General features: G+C 40.7%; 1 long non-coding RNA gene across 2 annotated transcripts in view; it reads left to right on the top strand.

The window, feature by feature from the left end:
- LOC135314770 (uncharacterized) overlaps window positions 1-23,013 on the top strand; it is a 69,147-nt gene that overhangs the window by 4,979 nt on the left and 41,155 nt on the right. For both annotated transcript variants that reach the window (XR_010374249.1, XR_010374250.1), the window contains exon 2: window positions 5,801-6,027. This is a non-coding gene — a long non-coding RNA (uncharacterized LOC135314770). The remainder of the gene's footprint in view (window positions 1-5,800; window positions 6,028-23,013) is intronic.

Raw genomic sequence — 23,013 nt, 5'->3', positions numbered from 1 at the left:
ACAACATCCTGGATGTCACCTGTTAAGGAGCAGTATCTTAGCCCCTTCCTCCCAGAGCACATGCGGAGGGTGAAAGGGCACAAAACATAAAGGATGGAATACAGGAGGAGAAAAGGAAAATTGAGTATCAACCAGGTCTGGTTTAGAAAATCATGTAAAGCCTCTCAGAATTAATAGGAAGTCCCTTTAGTTGATTGCAATGGGCTTTGAATTAGACCTATGTTCTACTTATCAAGTACAGCTGCTGAGAATCAATCATATTTTGACTTACCCCTCAAAGCAACAACTACACTGTCAAATTTTGGCTAAGAAAAAGTACAGTTAACAGCATATTAATTCATTAGAGTTTATCTCACTGAAGTTCCCTTTTCATCAGGTTGTAGAGTCACCTGGCATTTATGAGTGATCATGCAGGCATGAATATCTTTTATAAATGAGGCAGTAAAGAAAAAAATTTTCTTCTTAGCATCAATTCAGATCAAATATTCATTGATATCTACATTTGTCAGCAAGTATCTCAAGCAGAGATCAATAAACACTTATTAGTAACTGACCATGTTTCCTGCAGTGAAGGAGGGAATGTCACCCAGCAGATGGGAGCAGCCAAATAATTGGGGGAGAGGGAGTCTAGTGCTTGTCTGCCAGATGATCATTTACCTTCTCTTTGTTTCAGTTGCTGCATCTAGAAAACCATAGATCAAAGGATTTTTTTAAAAAAAGTAATTTTAGTAGTCCTTCCTTAAAAATACAAATAATTATTTCAAAATACAAGTATTGAGCATTACAGGAAAAAAAAATCACAACTGAAAGTTTTGGTGTGTGAAAATTCTATTTCTTTCAGGCCCAAGTCAGGAAATGCATTACTTTGTGAAACTGCGAAAAACAAAATTATTAAACTTTTCAAACATTGACATATGCCTGCTTTGATATTTCTGTGAATTGCTGAAGTCTCTCATCTTCCCTGGAGTATTTTTCCACCTCAACTCACATAGGACAATTTTAACCATATTCTAGCAGAAAACCAAGTATTTGAGTTGCCTACAGAGCAGAGACAACCACTAATACTGTTGAACTATGCTGCTTTAAAGAAAGTATACCACAACCCTCCAAAATAACTGGTGTGTAATGGACAATATAGGATTACTTTTTGGCAAAGTGAATATCCTGTTGCTATTGACTGCAGTGTTACAGTATCCTGTACAGTTATGGTGAGATAAAGACCACACTGAAAAACAAACTGATTGCAGTACTGAAACAGAAAAGGAACTGTCCAGCAATATAAAAACTAACTTATTTAAGAGAACAATGACTGGAACAGTGTTCTTTCTAAATTAGCATTGAAGAACAAAAGCTTTAACTGAAACTAAGTAACTGTTGCAATGTATTTCCTTCTTCCAGGGATGCCATTTTAAAGCAAGACAGGAAAACTTGGTTAGAGATGGCTCGTGTGTTTATGTGTGTGTATATATCTATTTTTTTGTATATATCTCTATATATTCCATTTATGTCATCTGTCGATATAAAGCTATGGAAGCCATGTGGTATGTTTCTGTTTGTTTGTTTTTCCCCTTGGGTCCTCTCCACATTCATACATTTGTTGAATTTAAACTAAAAGATTTATTGAAAGAGGGGGGAAAAAAGCTGCTGGCATCTACTTTTTAAAGGGAATTTACAAGGCCAATGTCTACAGAAAGAAAAACATACACATCTCAGCAATCCAAATTCTTCTTTAAATTTCTGTATTAGTCTAAAGGAATTTGTCAGGCAGAAACTTTCATTTTTCAGTAGAATCAAATCTAATTACTACAAAAATTACTTTAATGAAACTTATCTGAAAAGTCATAGTGAGATATGGTGAAGAGTATTTCTAGGTGAGAAAGGTTACATTTAATCCTTGTATCTGCTCCAGATTCACTCATATATGTTTTTCAGTTTTAATTTCATCCAGTGTTCTATCAGGCAATTATTTGAAATATACACCATATAGCTATATGACCTCTGATATATCTCAGGTGCATACATTTTATTATAAAGCATATAAATAAGGATGTGGTGGTGTTCCTGGAGTGATCAAGAAAATACCTTTCTGTGATGTTCTGGGTTTAATGCAATAATACTGGATTTCTCCAGAGAGAAGGCATCTTACCCTTGAGAGCCTGCATGGTACCCTGGGGAGATATGAGGAGCAGTGCCCCAGCAGAAGTGGTTGTAGATACTCTCAGTGACTGCAATGCACATCTTTTGCTGGTGGGAGTGGAAGGTATGGGCTTTTGGTCAACGCTTGGAAGCTACTGAAGGACTTGACAAGACAATGCCAAGATTTCAGCAATGTATAGTTTTAGTCATGCCTTAGAAATAAAAATCATTATTTAAGAATGCTGCTGTTCTCATGTCCCTTTCAAAGGGTGTGGAGCCTTATTGTGATATTAACATCACCTTCTACCAGCACAGGTTATAACACAGAATAATTAGTGACTAATAATAGAGAATATGTGAAGATATACAAAAATTTATCCACATTTGATAGGTCTGTAGACATACAGCTTTATTTGGACAGATCAGATCCATACTGGAAGTAGACTTCTAAGGGATGCATTAGTTATCCTTTAGGTCTCCTAATTAATGATGTAGTCTTCTGAGAGTATATTAATAACTCCAGTATTAACAGCAGCTAATTCTAGCTGAGAATTTTAAAAAAATTAACCACTTTTTAATAAGTACTTGTACAATAGAATTTGGGACTTAATAATAGACACATACATAAATTCATCAGATTAAAAATTAACAAACAGATTTCTGGAAGTGTGACCTAGGGACCATGATAACACCTCCAAAATGAACTGCTATACTTTCATTCAGGGGACTTACATTCAGTTTATAGAGCTGAGCTCTCATTTTTGATGCTTCAATGGGCTGGGTTTTCAACATTGAAAAGCTGAAGACAGATTTCACCCAGTACTCTAGACTATTTCCCCAAGCTCATAAACAGTGTGTGCCAAGCTGTTCTTAAAGAATCAGCCCTCGTTTCCATGAATGGCTAATATTTAATAAACCATCTGATCACAAACCAAATCTAAAAAATCAGTACTAAAATAATACTCCGACTTGCTTCTAAATGCAATGTTCTTTGATATAAGTCCATTTCAACTCCATTTATTCTAGGGTTCTACAGCACTCAAAATAATCAATGCAGCATTTTCCATGAGATTTACACATTGCTTTTTAAAATGAATTGACTGAAACAAAAAATGCTTATTTCTGCTGCCTGGCTTGCTTTGTAAAACATATTCTCTTTCTTTTAAGGCGAGAGAACGACCTCTGCTTCAGGAACAATTTTCTGAGACAGTGTGTTTATCAAATGGCTTCTCTGCTTTCATGAAAACAATTTATTTTCACTGAATTCTTCAAGATAAGCATTGAAGTCAGGAAGAATGTACAATGACATTTATAATTACATTCAAGAAACAAATATTTTCCTGCAGAAAGGTTTTGGATTTTTATCTTAGAGATACAAAATATTTTCTTTCCTCCAACATACCATTTAAAGTTATTTTCTCCCTGAAATTACAAAGTGTATTTTCATATGCAAGGAAAGAGAAGCCCAGGACAGTAATCTCCTCATAGAAAGGCTACAGTATGCATCCTAAACAATGAAAGCTGTAGCACAATCCTTACAACCAAATTGCCTTCCCTGCCCCACTTTTAGGAAATAATCTGCAGACAAATGACAGGGAGGACAGGGGGATTCATGACCTTGCAGAGCCTCCTCCAAATGCCCCCCATATGCCCAATCTTAGAAAATGGACAAAAAAATTGTCCCTTGGAATGGCACGTCCATCTCTTCAGCTTTCCTCACACATTTTCCCCTTGCTCAGACACAGTTTCTTAAGCCTCAGTGCTCTCCACAGAGCCTACAGACATAGGGCATGGTGCCTCCCATTTTGGGGGGAAATAGAGGATCATGCTTAAAAAAACCTCTTTCCTTTATGGATTCAGCCCTGGACTCCTCAACTATCAACAACATCATGCCAGACAATTACTGCTTCCTGCTATATTCCGAACTGTCCCTAAAATCAAGGTAGTCCATAAGGTATATCATCTTTCAGAACAAAGCAGCCACATATTTGGCCATATAGTGCCTGTACTTTCAAGCACAAATTCAATAACTACCTATGCAAAAGCTGTCCATTAATATATTTAGAGGTTCCATTTGGGGTGCCTGGAAACATGGGTCTTACTGGATTAAAAAGATATTACTATCACTCCAATGAATGCCCTTTAATTTGTGGGAATTCATTTTAGAATTAAAAATTTAAGATCTGGTTTATTCCTTCTCAGTCAAACATCCTAGCTTTTCCTTATCCCATCTTTTTTTTTCAGTGCATGGAGATAGTTCTCATAATAAAGATTCCCTGATAAAGTTGTCCTCCGGAGATGTACTCTTTCTGTAGGCTCAGATAGTGAAGAAATATCATTCATTTGTAATACTCATCAAAGAGAAGCGGAAAAAAAATCAAAAGCAGCTGAAAAGAGATTGTATTTCCCTAATATACACCAAGGCTTTATTTAAAATATACAATGTTAAATTTGAACAAATGTCAACCCGCCATTCAGAGTGAAATAATCTCTTTTAATTTGCATGTATCTGTGTGTGCCAAAGAGAAGCGTGTTTGCTTTCAAGCAGGTGCACATCCTGCTATGACTAAACCTCTAACTCATCAAATTGCTTTACCAGTGTGGGACATGCCCTCTTTTCTGGAACAGCTTCAAGCATTTTCCCCAGCATTTCAGCCACCTGTTTACTGAGTTCATACTCCAAAGGAGATGCATGCAATTAGAAACAAGGAAATGAAAATAAATGACCTTGTTTGTTATAAATAACAAAGAGACTCAGCAAAATTAATGCAGTGAAGCCTGACCTTCTGACCTGAAAGAAAGAATCACCTCATTCCTTTGTAGCAGGCTTACAATGCTGCAGCACCAGGCATTGTTATGCAGCTTTGCCTCTTTTGATGGATCTTAGAGGAGTATATTCTAAATATTAAATGTTTTACAAGTTAGATTAGGAAATTTGCATTAAAAAGCATGTTGAAACAAAGTCAAGAGAGCAATGATAAAGATTATCACTGCTTTATTTAGAAAGCACAGGTAAACCCTGTATGCATTAGTTCACTATACTAGAGTTTTTCAACTAAAAAAACAAAGGAATTCCAGATACTAAAGAGCCACGGAATGTCTCCTTTGGTGAATTGATCAGGTAAAGTTTTTAATTACCCAACTCCAGGAAAAGGAAACATTTTTCTTTTGTAAATTTCTTGTACTATGATGATCTGACCTTTGAGAAAAAAGCAATGTAGTTCCACAACTACTGCAAAAAATACACTTTTTTTTTTCATTATCCTTTAATTAGACTTTTGTATGAAGTCTACTGAATAACATTTCTATGGGTTACATTTTCACTTTTGAATGATTCATGTCATTCTGGAACAGTGTCCAGCTGTAATGGAGGGCAAGGTGTTAGAAATCTGTTTTGCTGCTTGTGTTTGGAGGTAATGAGAATACACAGGTTTTTTATGGCAGTCCTCACAAAAAGAGCCGTGTGTAATTACAGTGCTGGTTCCCATCTTGTCACTCTCCAGAACAAGTCCGTTAGTAACAAAGCAACTCAGAACCATTGCAGAAATGAAAGGATAATGCATTTGTATCCCACTGAAAGCAGTTCCTACAACAGGTATTGTCTGACAAGATTTTTTCCAAAAGTTAACTTGGTTTTGTTTTTTTTTTCTTCTCTAACTTTCAGTGACATCCATCCAGCTGCTGAGGTAACTGCAAGGCCCTTCATGCCAATCAAGGCCTCAGCTCTGCAACTTTCTCTTCAGTCCATAGTGAATTGAGTGGGACAAAGGAGATGGAGGGGGCAGCTCTACCTGCAATGCCTGCAGGGTGAAGGGCACATCCCCTGTGACACTGAGGGCCACCAATGCCATGGGACAGTGGAGGGAAGGCATGCAAAACAGTCACGGAGAGGTACTGTGAAATTGGTCTCTTACACGGGAGGCATCGGGGCTGGGCGAGCAACAGGAGCACGGGAATGCAGACCCCACGTCATACCACAACAGGGAGGATCCATGACCAATGCAGTGCTTTGGGGATCAGGAGCATGAGGGTGCAGCAGCTCTTTTCCTCGCCAGCCTCTCACCCATTCTTTCACATTCTGTATGCGATGGAGCAACTCCACCCCCTTAGGGACTCACTCCTACTCCCATGCTTTTACAGTAAAAGGGTGGCCTGAATTAATAATTTCCAGCAGAAAAAAAGCTGATGAACACAGCTTCCCTTTCTGTTCATTAAGTGTCATAAACAGCTTGTGTTTTTTTCCAAAGGTATGTATCATTTAAAATTAAATAGCTTACATGACCAAAGGAAGGGATACGCTTAAGTATTTGAATCAGAGCCCTTAGGAGTGTTGCCTTATCAGTAAATCTGCATTTGCTCACAGGGATTGAAACCAGACCACTCACATTTCTAAATACTGATCTGTAAGGCCCTGTATGAAAATCACATTTGAAGAAGAGCTGCACAACAGCCTTCTGAGAGCTGAGCCCAACAAGAAGAAATTCTGCTTTTGTGGAACATGAAGTCATGGTCTCTGTTCTGCTCTGGGGCTCCACACACCATGTGTGGGCCAGCAAATACCCTGGCTAGAGAGGGGCTGCGGCTCTGTGCTAGGCCACCGTCGCACGATATGCAAGGGCTGGAACAAGGAGAGCAAAGCTGGGGATCCATTAATGTGTCTCATGGTCCAAGCATGAGACCTTACTGGCCTATAAATTGTGAATATTTATGTGAATAACTATTGTGAAATGCCTAGACTGGGTTTCTTTTGTTGGCTTTTACCGGCTTCAGCAGTCAGCATGCCTAGTTCCAATTCTTTGTGAGGGATAAGTAGAAATAATTGATCATCTTCTGCAAAATCTCATTTTTATCCACTCAGAATAAATTCTAAATAAATATTCTTCAACAAGTAACTTAAAATTCACATGTTTAATATTTGTCCTCAAACTCACTTATTGAAGGATTTGTGGTATTTCAGCTTAAAAAGCACATCATTCCAGGCAGAGCAAACTCAGGGCTCCAGGAAAAGTTTATTAGCTCCCCCACATCTGCTTTATTGCAACCTCAATATATGATGTCTTAAATGAAGAAAATGGTATTGCAAATATTCTATTGTTATGTATTTATTCAAGACAAAGCTCCCAGATACCTGCAAGCTGCCTGAACAATCAGTGAGTGGAAATATTAGAAAAATTGGAATGTAGAATTTTCTTTTTTTTTTTTTTTTTTTTTTTTTTAAATTACCAGAAAAATGACCCTGAAGAAAGGCACTCAGGGTCCCTCACTAAGCACACTAAGACCCCGGCAGCTCCAAAGCAGTTACTGTAGGTAGCTAGTGACTTCCATAAACTCTTCCCTGTCCCTTGAGGAATCCTCCTTTCAGGTCTTTCCAGATTTTTTGCATTTTGGTATGCTGGTTTTGGCTGAGAAGGGGTTAATTCTCCTCACTGTGGGGGTCGGCTACCTTTTCCAGCTTCCCCGCTCTGCCGTGTGGCGGGGGGGGGGGGCCTGGGAGGGGCGGGGCCGTGGTGAGGGCGGCTGACCCCGACTGGCCAATGGCAGGTTCATTCCATACCATGTGACACCATGACCAGTATATTGAGGGGGGGCAGTTGTGGCTCGGGGGTGGTGCGGCGTCGGGTTGGCGGGCGGCGAGCGCGGTTTGTTTCGGCGGTTCGTTCCCCCTCTCCCCTCCCTTCCCCCCTCCCCCGGGGCTTTGCGCCTCTCGTTGTTCTCCTTTACATTGCATTTCTGTTGTTGTTTCTTTTAATTTTAATTATTAAACTGTTCTTATCCCAACCCACGAGTGTTACCCTTCTGATTCTCTCCCCCATCTACCGGTGGGGAGTGAGTGAGCGACTGTGTGGGGCTGAGCTGCTGGCTAAACCACGACAGTCTTTTTGGCGCCCAACATGGGGCTCAAGGGTTGGAGATAACAACAGCTGCTGGTCACAGCACCATGTTGTCCTTTTTGCAGTTGGTGTTAAAGATCGGTGTTGGTTTGTTTAGTCTGCTGTGTTCTGCTGTGATTAGTAATGTTTTGCCTACAAGATTTGTTATACAAACACTCATTTTCAGCTTTATCTGGTATTTGGGGTTTTTGCTGAAACCGTTACTGTACTTCGGATACCACCTTGTTGAGGCAATTAGCAATTATACCTCCTCCTTGGAGAGACTTTATATGGAGGAAATACAGAATAGTAACTTTGCAACTTTATTCTATGATGTCTGTGCCTTTGTTACAACAACCTTTTTTGTATCTTGAACATCCTTGGGTGGTTAAGGTGCACTTATTGTTAGTTTTTGGGCATGTTGTTTTGGTTTTGACTAAGCAACTTCAGAATATCACCCAGAAATCTGCCCCGAGGTTTGATAGTTATGAGTGGCAGGGCATGTGGGATAGCATGGGCAAATACCTAGGGCAGTGGGCACCCCCAGTGTTTTGGAGTTTCACCCCCGAACAAGTGCAGAATCCTAAAAAACTAGTAGAATATTTGGAGAAAGTATGTTGTTATGCTGGGAACTCCAGAGAGACACAGATAACTGCAACATGTTGGGGTCTGGCCCATGCGTACCCAGCCCTGCTCAACAGTATTCAGTGCTCCCAAGGGGAAGAGAAGGTCTCTGGATTGAAATGCAAAGTGACTGGCACTGTAGTCACTCCAGCCCTGAGGACAGGCACTGCAGCCACTCAAACCCCCACAACAAGTACCGGAGCTAGCTCAGAAAATAAACCCCTACCAGTATCAGTTGCCCCCATACACAAGACGAAATATTGGAATAGGACATCAACTTGTTTAGAATGGGATGATGAAGAACTAGGGCCATCACAGGGAGAGGAGGGAGAAGTAATAAATGAAATAGAGACCACCTGATCCCTGTCCTTAAGCAAGTTGCGAGAGATGCGAAAAGATTATAGCTGTCGTTCAGGTGAGCACATTGCCACCTGGCTGCTCCGATGCTGGGATAATGGGGCCAGTAGCCTGGAACTAGAGGGAAAAGAAGCCAAACAATTGGGACCCCTTTCTGGGGAAGGGGGCGTTGACAAAGCAATTGGAAAAAAACACAGGCCCTCAGCCTCTGGAGGTGACTCTTGTCTGGAGTGAAGGAAAGGTATCCCTTTAAAGGAGATGTTACATATCGCCCAGGAAAATGGACAACTATGGAGAAAGGCATCTAGTATCTAAGGGAATTAGCTGTGTTTGAGGTGATTTATGGTGACCTGGACGATCAACGGTCATCCAAAGATCCAGATGAAGCCGAGTGCACACGACCCATGTGGCGGAAGTTTGTACGGAGCGCACCATCTTCGCATGCAAACTCATTGGCAGTGATGTCCTGGAAAGATGATGAGACACCAATGGTGGCGGAGGTGATTGATAGACTCCGGGATTATGACACAAATATCTCTTCCTCGCTCATCTCTGCTGTGGAGAAACTATCCCAAGAGGTCCAGCAACTCAAAGAAGATCTGTCCTACTCCCCACCTCGACAGAGCAGTGTCTCAGCTGTTAGGAATAAGCGTCCTTTGGCTCAAAGGAGGGGATACGCACCACGGGCCACCCTATGGTTCTACCTGCATGACCACGGAGAGGACATGATGAGGTGGGATGGCAAGCCTACTTTGACCCTACAGGCACGAGTGCATGAACTGCAAGGAAGAACAGTCACTCAGGGGGGCTCTTCCAGGAAAGCTGCTGCTCCAATTTCCAGTGATCCAGTCCCCAGACAGAGGAGTAGAAGCGCAGATTTTATTTCTAAGTGTAATAGAGGGACTCCTGATTCACATTTACAGGAAGTGAGTTGTGACTGCCATGATCAGGACTAGGGGGGCCCTGCCTCCAGCCGGGTGGAGGAAAGGGATAACCGGGCTTACTGGACTGTGTGGATCCGATGGCCTGGCACGTCCAACCCACAGGAGTATAAAGCTTTAGTGGACACTGGTGCACAGTGCACCTTAATGCCATCAAACTATATAGGGGCAGAACCCATCAGCATTGCTGGGGTGACAGGGGGATCCCAAGAGCTAACTGTATTGGAGGCCGAAGTGAGCCTAACTGGGAATGAGTGGCAGAAGCACCCGATTGTGACTGGCCCTGAGGCTCCGTGCATCCTTGGCATAGACTACCTCAGGAGAGGGTATTTCAAGGACCCAAAAGGGTACAGGTGGGCTTTTGGTGTAGCTGCCTTGGAGACGGAGGAAACTGAACAGCTGTCTACCTTGCACAGTCTCTCGAAGGACCCTTCTGTGGTGGGGTTGCTGAAGGTCGAAGAACAACAGGTGCCAATCACCACCACAACAGTGCACCGGCGGCAATATCGCACCAACAGAGACTCTCTGATCCCCATCCATAAACTCATTCACCAACTGAGGAGCCAAGGAGTCATCAGTAAGACCCACTCACCCTTTAACAGTCCCATATGGCCAGTGCGGAAGTCTAATGGAGAGTGGAGACTAACAGTAGACTATCGTGGCCTGAATGAAGTCACTCCACTGTTGAGTGCTGCTGTGCCAGACATGCTAGAACTTCAATACAAACTGGAGTCAAAGGCAGCCAAGTGGTATGCCACATTTGATATTGCTAATGCATTCTTCTCAATCCCTCTGGCAGCAGAGTGCAGGCCACAGTTTGCTTTCACATGGAGGGGCGTCCAGTACACCTGGAATCGACTGCCCCAAGGGTGGAAACACAGTCCTACCATTTGCCATGGACTGATTCAGACTGTACTGGAACAGGGAGAAGCTCCAGAACACCTTCAATACATTGATGACATCATTGTGTGGGGCAACACAGCGGAAGAAGTTTTTGAGAAAGGAGAGAAAATAGTCCAAATCCTTCTGAAAGCTGGTTTTGCCATAAAACAAAGTAAGGTGAAGGGACCCGCACAAGAGATCCAGTTCTTAGGAATCAAATGGCAAGATGATCGTCGTCAGATTCCAATGGATGTGATCAACAAAATAGCAGCCATGTCTCCACCAACTAGCAAAAAGGAAACACAAGCTTTCTTGGGCATCGTGGGTTTTTGGAGAATGCATATTCCAAATTACAGTCTGATCGTAAGCCCTCTCTATCAAGTGACCCGGAAAAAGAATGATTTCAAATGGGGCCTGGAGCAACGACAAGCCTTTGAACAGATTAAATGAGAAATAGTTCATGCAGTAGCTCTTGGGCCAGTCTGGGCAGGACAAGATTTAAAAAATGTGCTCTACACTGCAGCCGGGGAGAATGGCCCTACCTGGAGCCTCTGGCAGAAAGCACATGAGGAGACCCGGGGTCGAACCCTAGGATTTTTGAGTCAGGGTCCGAAGCCCGCTATACTCCAACTGAAAAAGAGATATTGGCAGCATATGAAGGGGTCCGAGCTGCTTCAGAAGTGGTTGGTACTGAGGCACAGCTGCTCCTGGCACCCCGACTTCCAGTGCTGGGCTGGATGTTCAAAGGAAACATCCCCTCTACACACCATGCAGCTGATGCTACATGGAGTAAATGGGTTGCACTGATCACCCAGCGGGCTCGAGTAGGAAACCCCAGTCGCCCAGGAATCTTGGAAGTGATTATGGACTGGCCAGAAGGCAAAGATTTTGTATTATCACCAGAGGAGGAGGTGACACGTGCTGAAGAAGCCCCACTGTATAACAAACTGCCAGAAGATGAGAAGCAATACGCCCTGTTCACTGATGGGTCCTGTCGCCTTGTGGGAAAGCACCGGAGATGGAAGGCTGCTGTATGGAGTCCTACACGACAAGTAGCAGAAACTGCTGAAGGAGAAGGTGAATCGAGCCAGTTTGCAGTGATAAAGGCCATCCAGCTGGCCTTAGACATTGCTGAATGGGAAAAGTGGCCAGTGCTCTATCTCTATACTGACTCCTGGATGACGGCAAATGCCTTGTGGGGCTGGCTACAGCAGTGGAAGCAAAGCAACTGGCAGCGCAGTTCTTATCCCAACCCACGAGCGTTACCCTTCTGATTCTCTCCCCCATCTACCGGTGGGGGAGTGAGCGAGCGACTGTGTGGGGCTGAGCTGCCGGCTAAACCACAACAAATTTTCCTTTTTTTCTTTTTTTTTTTTTAAATAATTACCAGAAAAATGACCCTGAAGAAAGGCACTCAGGGTCCCTCATTAATAAAGCACACTAAGACCCCGGCAGCTCCAAAGCAGTTACTGTAGGTAGCTAGTGACTTCCATAAACTCTTCCCTGTCCCTTGAGGAATCCTCATTTCAGGTCTTTCCAGATTTTTTGCATTTTGGTGTCATATTCCAGCCATTTCTGCCCATGGTGCCATGGCACATTTGTGTCCTGTCGGTTGCACATTGCTCGTACCTGCATAGTATATCATGCGTGTGACAAAAACCAAGTCAGAATATCATAAAGGCTAGCCAGCAGCCTGTGCTCAGGGCTGCATGCTAAGAGAAACTGCAGGGCATTCTGGAATGAAACTCTGTCTCCAGGTACCTCCATCAGAAACCCAACACTTACATACCTAGCATACCATAAAGCCAAAGTGCCTGGAAAGGGATACCGTGTGGCCAGCCATGGGCAGATACACTGCTCCTGGAATTCTGCCTCATTTGCCACAGAGCTAAGCTCAGGATGCTCTTGCAATTCAGAGACGAGCCACACTGCCTGCAACATCCAAGGCTGTGCATCTGTTCACTTTAGGATTTGTTTAAGCCACACTGTAATACAGATTACCAGAGTATTATAAAAACTATAGTGTCTGCTGTAGACTAAGGAGAGCAATTTGAGTGTCCCTGATGACAACAGCATAGGATAAAAGCCATTTCCATTGTTTTCAGGCCATATAGATCTCAAAGGTTAAAAGCTGTAATTGCAGTGCCATCCTGGTATTATTTACAGACAGAAGAATAATAATCTTAGTCCAACTAAATAAATTTCCCCCACTAATGGAAAACTTGTATGGACTACTCAGAGATGGCAGGAAGCAGAACAGAGCAAAATCATTTTCTGTGTCACATGAGCAGTGTGATCTTCCGGATCAGCAGTTCTAGCCCCTTTTGGGCTGGTTTCTGCTTTAGCATGTGCCTTATAACCAAGCTTCACCTAAGACAACTAAATACATGCATTTTTTCCCTTCTTCTGCAAGATTCCCAGATATGTACTGTCTCCTTCGGCTGATCACCTTTATTTTAGAGCAATTACTCACATCTTACATTTCCAGCCAAGTTTACTGCAAACTGTGCAAGCACATGCACATGCTAATGTGCAGTTCAAACACGCAAGCTAGTTGTGCAAGGACAACTGTTTGCTCTGCATCACATGCTTGAATGTCCTTGCATTACATTGGTGAGACAGACCTCATTGCTGGGAAGAATGATCTTGCTTTTCCGTAACGATAACCTAAACCAAATATTAAGAAAGGCAAAGAACACAGCAGTGTTACATCCAAGAATCAGTGCTAGAGACATGCAAATAAAAACAGTATTCCAAAAGGCTGTAAATAAGTAGTGTCCAAAATGAGTTATATTATAAACTGGGTTTAAAAAGCAGCAATTTTCAGGAGCATTAGTTTACATGAATTAGATGCATAAATGGCTTTCAAATTTAGCTGAAGTCAGGTCCCCCTGGAAAGCAAATCATGTACTTTTACTGCTTGGCTGTTTCAACTACTCAGAAAAGGTAGCTACGACACTGGAACAGGAGAGCACATATTTGTTTCACAAGAATACAGGAGGCACACGCTGACCAAGAAAATAGTTGTGGAGAACACAATTCCTACACACAAACTAGGCTTCACTCAATCGCAACCCTTGCAATTAACTATTGAAGGTGTCACATGGTCAAAGTTATTGTCACTAGCTACAAGTTAACAAGTTTCCTTCTTTTTTCCTCTGGTTCCCATCCGAGGAGAGGGTAAGCAATACAGGACAAAGACAGTGTCAGGCCAGTGTCCACTGTCCCAGCACAACAGCCCTTGCTGGGCATGGCCCTGTGAGCTACTGCTGAGCACATAACGATTTTGCATTGAAACACTAAACAAGCCATGCTCTGGACTGAACAACCACAACTCGAACTCATTCCTTCATTAAATGCTTTGTCATTCCTTGAGAATGAGAGGTTCTATAGAAAATCACATTGTCCTGTATTCCATCAGTAAACAGTATCATATATATATTAAACTGGTTTACAGTAGTCATCTGTTCTTTTCAAGATGTGACAGGACTTTGAATTATTTGCTATATCAGCAACTGCTGTAGTAAATTCCCCAGTTATGTTGTGCATGGCAGGCTTGTGGAAACACCCTTGACAATGAAGCAAGCAGAGAACTCATACATGATGGAATCCACTCAGCAGACTGGTTTTTGGGGACAGTTGGGCCTCAACAAACAATCCTTTCTTCTCAGTGTATAGAGGAGCTGCACTGGGGCCTATTTTGGCCATTAGTCTAAGGAAAGCCTTTGTTGAACATATAGCTGCTTCTCACATTGAAAGAATAAATCACATTCTTATTCTGGATATGTCTCCACTGCATTCACTGATGTGAATGTTGTTCCGTGGCTGAAAAACTGGGTAAACAGCTTGGCCTGTGCTGGCTCTGTGCTGCTGTGGCTACAGTACTAGCTGAGCAACCTAATTTAAAGTCAGCTTGGATGTGCCCGTAAGAGTGTCAGCCCTGGCATAGATCTGTAGTGCACAGACTGTACCCCCTCTTTTCAGGAATATTTAATTCTTCAGGCTGGCTTACCAGGATTTGAACCAATTTGGGACCCACCTTGCCAGAGAAGGAAGAGGGAAAATCATATCTTTTCTCTGAGCTTAATGAAGCAAAACCCAATCCAGGCATGTTTCAGAAATGGCTCTGAGTCTATAGGGTTTTTAGGGCTATGCACATAGATTTCAATTTCTTAAGCACATGTATGAGAGGCACATGTCCTAGACAGTGGATGTCGTCCCCCCATCCCCCCCAATATTTAAAATCCACAGTAATCAATGATCCTAACTGCTTCAGTGTACAGCAATTCAAGACAATCATCTTTGCAATCATATGTCACTCCCCATTCTTCAATTTGCTTTATCATTTGCTTTATCAATTACATTTTTGCCCATCTTCATAGCCTTGAAGAAAAATGGAAGACCCATGTTTCAGCAGATCATAGGGTCCTCTGCTGACAGCTTCTATACAGACGGTCATCTTTCAATGAATAGACATGGTCTTGCATGATACCTGAGCTTTAGTTATTCAAGATTAAGATTTCTATCTGACAGAATGAATCTGATGATCCACCATCACTCTGGCAGAAAGGCTGCAGTTCCAGGCGGGACACTACAGCCTCATCTGAGCTTTTGAGCATTTCCTAAGTATAACAACAAGTAAAGCACGTGTTAGCCTGTGGCACTTACAGACAGAATTCTCCATTTTGCCATTTAAACAGGAGTTTGTCTCTGATAAAAAATTCACGTGTCCCTTTTACTTCACATTTCAGTTAGCTCTTTTCCATTAAGGGCTGTGCTACAGAAGAGGACCACGGCTGAAGAATAAGGAAACTGCTGGTTAGACAGGGAAGCTCTCGGGAAGAACCCATCCCTATTTGTGTAAGAAATTCAACTCATTTTGCCATCCATTTCTTTCAGTTCACACTCCCTTGTTATTGCATCTCAAAAGAGTTCAACTAACCTGGTAGCATTTATCTTGTCTATTCCCTTCAGAGTTATCTCTGACTCAATGAGATGACCTCTTAATTTCCTCTCTTCTACAGACCTGCTTTCTCTTACTTTAACAAATAACTATGGTCTCTCTGTCCCTGAACCATACTAGCATCAGTTTGAACCTTGTCTGCTTGTACAAATTTATTTTTTTTAAATAACTAAAACCAGAGACTGGTCTTTTGAGCATTACCAAAATGCTGTCATCTCTCACTGATATCAGACTACATGAAGCCACTCTATTTGCATTTCACAGTTTTACATGATACTTTTTGTTGTTCACTCATTTTGTTGTTGAAAAGTCTTCAGCTTTACTGCTGTCCATTGATTTGTGCCATCTTTGAAAATTTATTTTATACATTCTTTACTTGATTGTGAGCTCATGGTCTTCTCTATTCTCTCAAGTACTGTTCATTGTGCCTTCTCCAATTTTTAAGTCAGCTTCTGAAAATTACCACTACTTCCATGTCAAAATGCCATTGCATATCTTTGTGTTTTCTCATTCTGGGGAGGATTTATATATGCCTAGTGTTTGGAACTATATGGGATGATGACAAATAGGATACATATTACTTAAGAGTATATACATCCAAAATTGCCTGTACAGAAACTCAGTATATCTAATTTTTCTTATATAGAAGAATTGGGCTAGATTATGTACATTATGATGAACACAAGCACCAGCAAAGCACCGTGAGACCTTGCTTTGGCAGATTCTTTCTCTTCTTCAGCTGCTCTAGTTGTTAAATTTACCATTAAATACCTTACTCAAATAGAATGAGGATGTGGCCTCTCATCACTGCTCCTCTGCACCAACCTCAACTTGGTCCTATTTTGGTGCCCTTCTCTCTACAGCAAACTAGAAAAAAAAACCACATCATACACAAGGATAATGGAAACCGCTGTGTGCAAAACTATTTTTTTGTAGCCAAAGACTATCTAAAACATCTGTCATTACTTAAAGTCTGCAAAGAATTAAAAGTCTTTGACTATACTTCAAGTCATCAGGCATTTCCAGCCAGCCAGTATTTCCCAAGATGTGTTCAGCATCCTCATGGCTACTCCTGAGCGTTTTAACTTCTCACAGAAAACTGGGTTGATTTTTTAAGTCCTGGATTTTGTCAGTATTCAGTCTATAATAATTCGTTACCCTTTTTCTGTTTGTGTCTTATTTGTCTTATCTTTATCTTCATTTAGAAAACTGAGTCAAAACATTTAACATCTGAATAATGCATTTCTCTCAACCAAAGGTAGGTTACCTTTGCAATGTCTCAAACTACTGCTTTCTCCAGTGACCTCATTTCTTTTGTATTCAGAAAATCTCTTATTTATCTTAGCCCTTTGCACAAACCTCTTTTATTTTGTACCTTTTGCTTACACTCTTGCCTTTGTTCTGTTATTTGTCAATCTTCCCCAGCAGCTTTAATGTACAGATGATTGATATATGCATTTCAGCAGTCTCAACTGCTATTTTATTTATCCCAAATAAATATCCATGCTGGATGGCAGGTATAATTCTCTAGCTACATAACTTTAGCTTTGAAAATCTCCTTTTTTATTTTCCATCCATACCTTTCCTTGATCCTCATGCCTTTTAGAGCTTTTCTTTCTCCATGCACTTTTTATTTAATTACAAGCTTAACTTGGTTATAACACCTCACATCAAGATATTCTCCCTTTCTTATATCTCCAGTCGTGCTATATTTATTAGGCACACCTATGACAAGTCTTGTTCTCTTTTTAGCCCAGCCTTTTAAATTGTGTAAAGAAGCAATATTATAGTGTTCAGTCTGTGATTTGGGCTACACACCCAGACTGAATTAAAGCTAGATGGAGGGGCAACTCAGGTATGTAGTATGTTTAAAGGTCTTTGTGTGAAAGAAAAAGAAATCTATAACGTTACCCTCAGGATTTCAGGCAATGATATTCCAAGTTTGAAAGAGAGGGAATAAAGAAACTGAGAAAGGATACACACCACTGACCAATCAATTGAAAGTACAGTAAATGGAAAACAGAAACCTCCCTGGATTTGCCTTGTGGGCTGACAGCAGTGGCTTTGTATAAAAAGAGAGAGCACTTATGATCCACTTTCTACCTGAGACATATAAATTAGTTTTTCTGAAGGTGTAACCCACCATAACAAATTCTAGGGTGGTGTGGAAAAATCCCACTGCTCCTTGAGATGAAAACTAAATGGTGCCCTGTCTTCAATGGATCCCATGGCTCCTTGCTGAGGCAAAACCTATCTCTGGGAAACTCAAAAGCTACTGAAATGCCCCACCCTTGATTGCAAAACTGAACTTCAGTGAGGATGACTGCAACCTTCATTAAGACTCAGGAGACTTTTTGGCTAGGCCTGAGCAGACAAGTTACAAAGGCTCCTGTGATTTTGTGCTGTTACCTGTGGGAAGGAAACCTGCCTACAGACTTAGAATGAAGAAGAGAGGAGCTCTCCTACACCCTAACTTATAGAAGGGAGCCTGGTTTCCAGGCTCCTTCCCAACACACAGTGCCTCACCACTGGCAGTCAGCTCCATCTCATTGTACTGACAAAGTCCACCTCATTACTTCTGGACTTTAAATAGATCTTGAGGACCAAAATTAGTGAAAACTCAGTATGTGAGAGAGACATTATCTGGAGCAGGATTCTTCAAGTACCTATTACATATCTGGAAAACTGCAGAAGTCTCAAAAGGATCAAAGTGTGGGATGTAGTCTCAGACCATAGCAAGGGACAGAAAGAACCTCTCAGCGGACCAGTTGTTTTAGAGTCAGCTGGTGATGTCAGAGTCAGAGCATTCTCTGCCACCTTTTTGAAGACATGTAACACCATTCATTTCTCCTGTCCTGCTTCTAATTTTCTGTCAGCTCTAGGAGTGACAGTGGCATCTCTCTTAACACATTGGGCATTATAATGATACTGTAATGATGTTAAATAATCATTAGCAATAACAAAAAGAATGACATGCTAGAACCAGAAAAAAAAGTGAAGTCAGGCTTGTCAGTTGGGCCTCCTGCCTCCTTCAAAAACTTCCTTTGGAAACATGGTACAGAACAATGTAGTAGTACTGAACCATGTAGAAACATGGTACAGAAGCCTGTGCAGGTTGGACCACTCTGCACTCACTGGCAGCACTCTCCAACCAGCCCAACAGGCACATTCAACATCATCATGACTTCTCTAAAATACTAATTGTGATTATTCTTCAGTAGGATTCCTTGCACAAGAAAGATCATAGGAGGCTTTGCAAGCTCAGTCCTAAAAGACAGCAGGCAAAATACTCTCCTCTGCAACACTTTTCTCAAACAAGTTGAACTTATTTTGCAAACCCACAACTCACCTTTTTAGTACAGGGACACTTCAGGCTGTAAAAGTAAATAGGCAAATATTAAGTGAGGTGACTCAAACATTTACACAAGCAAAGCTACTCTTATTTTGTCAGAAAACAAATAAAGTTCAATGTTGGCAGAGTTTTATAAGTCATCATACTTCACTTTGTTTTTCCACTTCTTTTTCACAGCCCAGACTTGAAAGGCAAGGTAACCTTGGTGACTGCTGAGGTCACAACACAACTGCTCAGGATTGTCCCACAGTTCTCAGGACTTCACTGGGTCAGGACACATAGAGGGTAACTCCTCAGCAGGTACTGAGGGCTACAGGAAGGAGCATATTAACAGTGCATGTTGAAAATGTGATTGGGATAAAGAAAAGATCAAGCAGAACCCCAGTCTTTGTTTTTATTCTTGTAGAATATGGAAAAATTATACTTTTTTTCTTACATAAGTCCAATATATATAAAAATGTAAAAAAGAGAGCCTGAGGTGACTGTTTATATTACAGACACTGAAAATTCCTACCTTGATATCTAAGTCATGTAATTTTTTTGCTACATAGGTCAACTGCTATCAGATTTCTCAGAAGCTGGAAAGAGAAAATGGAAAGATACATTCTAATGGACTTGATAAACATCTTTTGAAACAATGCAATAATTCTACAAGGACTATACAAAAGCTACTTAATTTTAATGACAGATTTAAGTCAGAACAAATCCGTTTTTACTGAAATGCTTAGCTTAGCTATTTTAGCTTGTGACTCTTGCTTTTTTTTGTGTACAGTTTAAGTGATATAACTTGATAGGGAAGACATTGACGGGACACTAGAAGCAGACATCTCTATTCCAAAATGAGGCATGTAAAGGTTGTAAAAATGTTTAGTGGACAGTGCCCTAATTCACTACAGAATGGGATTTGTATACTTACACAGTGAAAAGCTCAGATTAGGCACACAACATAATTTCCATTATGTTAATGTTGCTTTAAAATATATTGCATGGAGTGCTGCAACAATCAAATTATCAATTATAATGTCTACTCAGAGTAGAAAAGTGTTGCAAACAGAGGGCTGATTACTGCTTCAGTACTTCGAATCTGCATACTCATTGTTTAGTACAGGGAAAACAAATTATCTTGTGTTGGCCCTAGTTCAAATTTAATTAAATGAGTGCAAAGCAATTATAATAAAGTACAATAGTATAGTAATGAAAGGAAAATAACTCATTAACCTATTAATCTTTATTTATGTTCTTCTCAAATAAGTACGTAATTTCTTTATCCCTGCATCCCATAAGAAATAGCAAGCTCTCACTGCTCATGGCCTGCTTTAGCAGGGCTTATTTTGCTAAAGATCATTGTATGACTTCACTGTTACTATTTATATAGATTTTATTTAACATGTCTGATTTTTCTTCTCTCCTTTAGACCATATATTTTAAAACCCTTTCCCACATATCTGTGATGTAGATTATAAACCTGTTCTCACCCCCCTTTTCTTTCAACACTTGTCAATTCTGAAAGGTAAACCTCTCTAGAAGCATTGGTATGCTTCTGTCATTGCGTAAGGGAGGCAGCACTCCCAGAACATCTGCTATAAAAGACGGTCTTACATTAAGACATAAGATGAAAGCGTATTATTTTTAAGAGGACGTGACACAGCTATTGCTTTACAATCTTTATGGGTATAACAACATATCCCATATTTTCAAATGTGCTTTTTCAGTTCATTCCAAGTTTTATCTAGGTTGTTGGGTGATTTTGCTATTCTGACAAATCTCAAGTTTAAGGAAAAACAATATTTTTAGATGATTAGTCAAATATTATACTGTGGTACATTTTAATCATGCTTGCTGTATGCCAGCTATCATTATTACCTTATCTCTCCTGAACTGGTTTTGTTTTCATTGACATCTTACATTCTAGTGTGTACATTTAATGTCATGCACCAGTGCTTAGCTTATTGCAGCCAGTCAGGGTTGACTCTGTCCTTTCACTGAGCTGATCCACTCACAAAAAAAACCCCACACCCAAACAAAAAAAACCCAAACCATCACCAAAACCAAACTGTAAGGTAGCAGCCTGACTGTGAGCAAAAACTTGTTTTAGAAATTCCTACTAAATAGCACTTTCTCTTTTTTTAGGTTGAGGAAACTAATAACATTACCATTAAATTTTTTTCTGTTAAATAAAATGAAGTAGAGGCAGTACTGTACCTTATGCAGTGACTGAATATTATCCTGGAGAAGAGGAAAAATTGGTAAATACTATATAAACCGTAAGAAAATTATATTAGAACTACAGTTTTAAAACAAAGTCTCCAATTCTGCATGCACAAGTGTAATTACTGGCACTTACAGAAGACTAGAGGTACCTGTGTAAAACACATAATCAACAGAAATATAAGTCTGACTATGCATAAGAGGTGAATGAAGGCTCCATTTGAAAACTGGGAAATAAAACCTTCACAAAAGACCTTGCAAAGTTAGATGTCCCTAGGCTTTTTCCTTTCCATGCATGGACCCTGTGCAGGCAAGGTCCAATCTTACTGCCTTACAAGAGTCAAGCAGGATAGCTTCCAGAAAGTTATTAACAGATTCCCTGAGAGGATTGTAGAGGTGCAAATTTACAGCTCAGATGGCTGAGAAACATACAAGTTCACCATATCTTTCCTCTTCACACATAGCAAAAAACCTTCTGCCTTGCAGAGTATATTTCTGGTTTCACAATCTGCTGCTGAGAACTCTGTTAGCATGAAATGCAACTCTTTAATCTTAATGACACTTAATGAGTCACTCTATTCTTTGCACATTTTTAACACTCAGTTCTTTATTTCACACTTATTGCTCAATTCTTGCTTTTATATTATTGCAGCACTAGTACTGCATTAATACAACTGTGCACAATGCTGTGTGGCTCTATTGTGTTGTGTGGGACAAACGACATTGTCATGACGTTGCTGCTGACCTGTTGGAATGAGTGATCAAGAAGTGCAAAGCCACCACCAATAGGTGGCATATTAGCATTTTGCAGACATTAGTGCCATAATTCATTTTGTTTGTTTTTGTTTGTCTGTTTGCTTTGACAACGATTCATGTTTTAACTACATTATTTCAACATGTAAAGTAACTAAATCTTTAAAAGGGGAAGAAAGGCAAAAAATAAATTTTGTTATGTACAATCATCGTAATCTCACATGAATTGTCATCTTTTTTTAACCCAGAGTTAAATACTTGTCATGAAGCTAAATTAATGTTTATTCTCTGTGTAGAGCAACCACTAGAGGGGAGTTTGACGCTCATATTGCAAGTTCAGAACTATATGTTAAACTGCAGGGAAATGTAGATCAGAAATCCACAGTAATTAAAAGAGACCATCATGCCAAACCCACAAATTCTCACCATCTTTCCAGATTACTGAGTGAGATGATTTTTATCTGACTTAATAAAAGTCTAAATTCTGCTGCCTGTTGAGCTGACTTTGTCCAGCTTCTGATTCATAACACGAAGAAATGAAACTGCAGTGAGCTGAGGAAGAATATGAAGCATGCTCAATTTTGAAGACAAATATAAAATAGAATTGCCTGAGATGAGACTACACTTCACAGTCACTGGACTTTGCAAGCCCTAGGACAGTTACAGAGGTTAAGACTTTCTCTGTCTTCCTCCTGCCTGCAAATCGCTGGTCTAATATGGTATTTAGTGAAAATATACAACTTGAAAATATACAACATCTGCCAATGTCTGCTGTCTGCACCTAAGCTGTATTCCTAATTGCCCTTGATGTTTCCTCCTGTGTGTATCTTGGTTTTATTTAAAGTGAATTTCTACAGTACTGAGCACCACAGGGAGTGACAAGGTCAGGTTTTCAAAAAGCATCGGTCTCCCTGTGCAATGGATATA

Source organism: Phalacrocorax carbo, chromosome 8, assembly GCF_963921805.1.
Source record: "Phalacrocorax carbo chromosome 8, bPhaCar2.1, whole genome shotgun sequence".
In the NCBI taxonomy this organism is placed as follows: Eukaryota; Metazoa; Chordata; class Aves; order Suliformes; family Phalacrocoracidae; genus Phalacrocorax; species Phalacrocorax carbo.
Note: the sequence above shows the minus strand (reverse complement) of the source record. Positions and strands in the feature narration are given on the sequence as shown.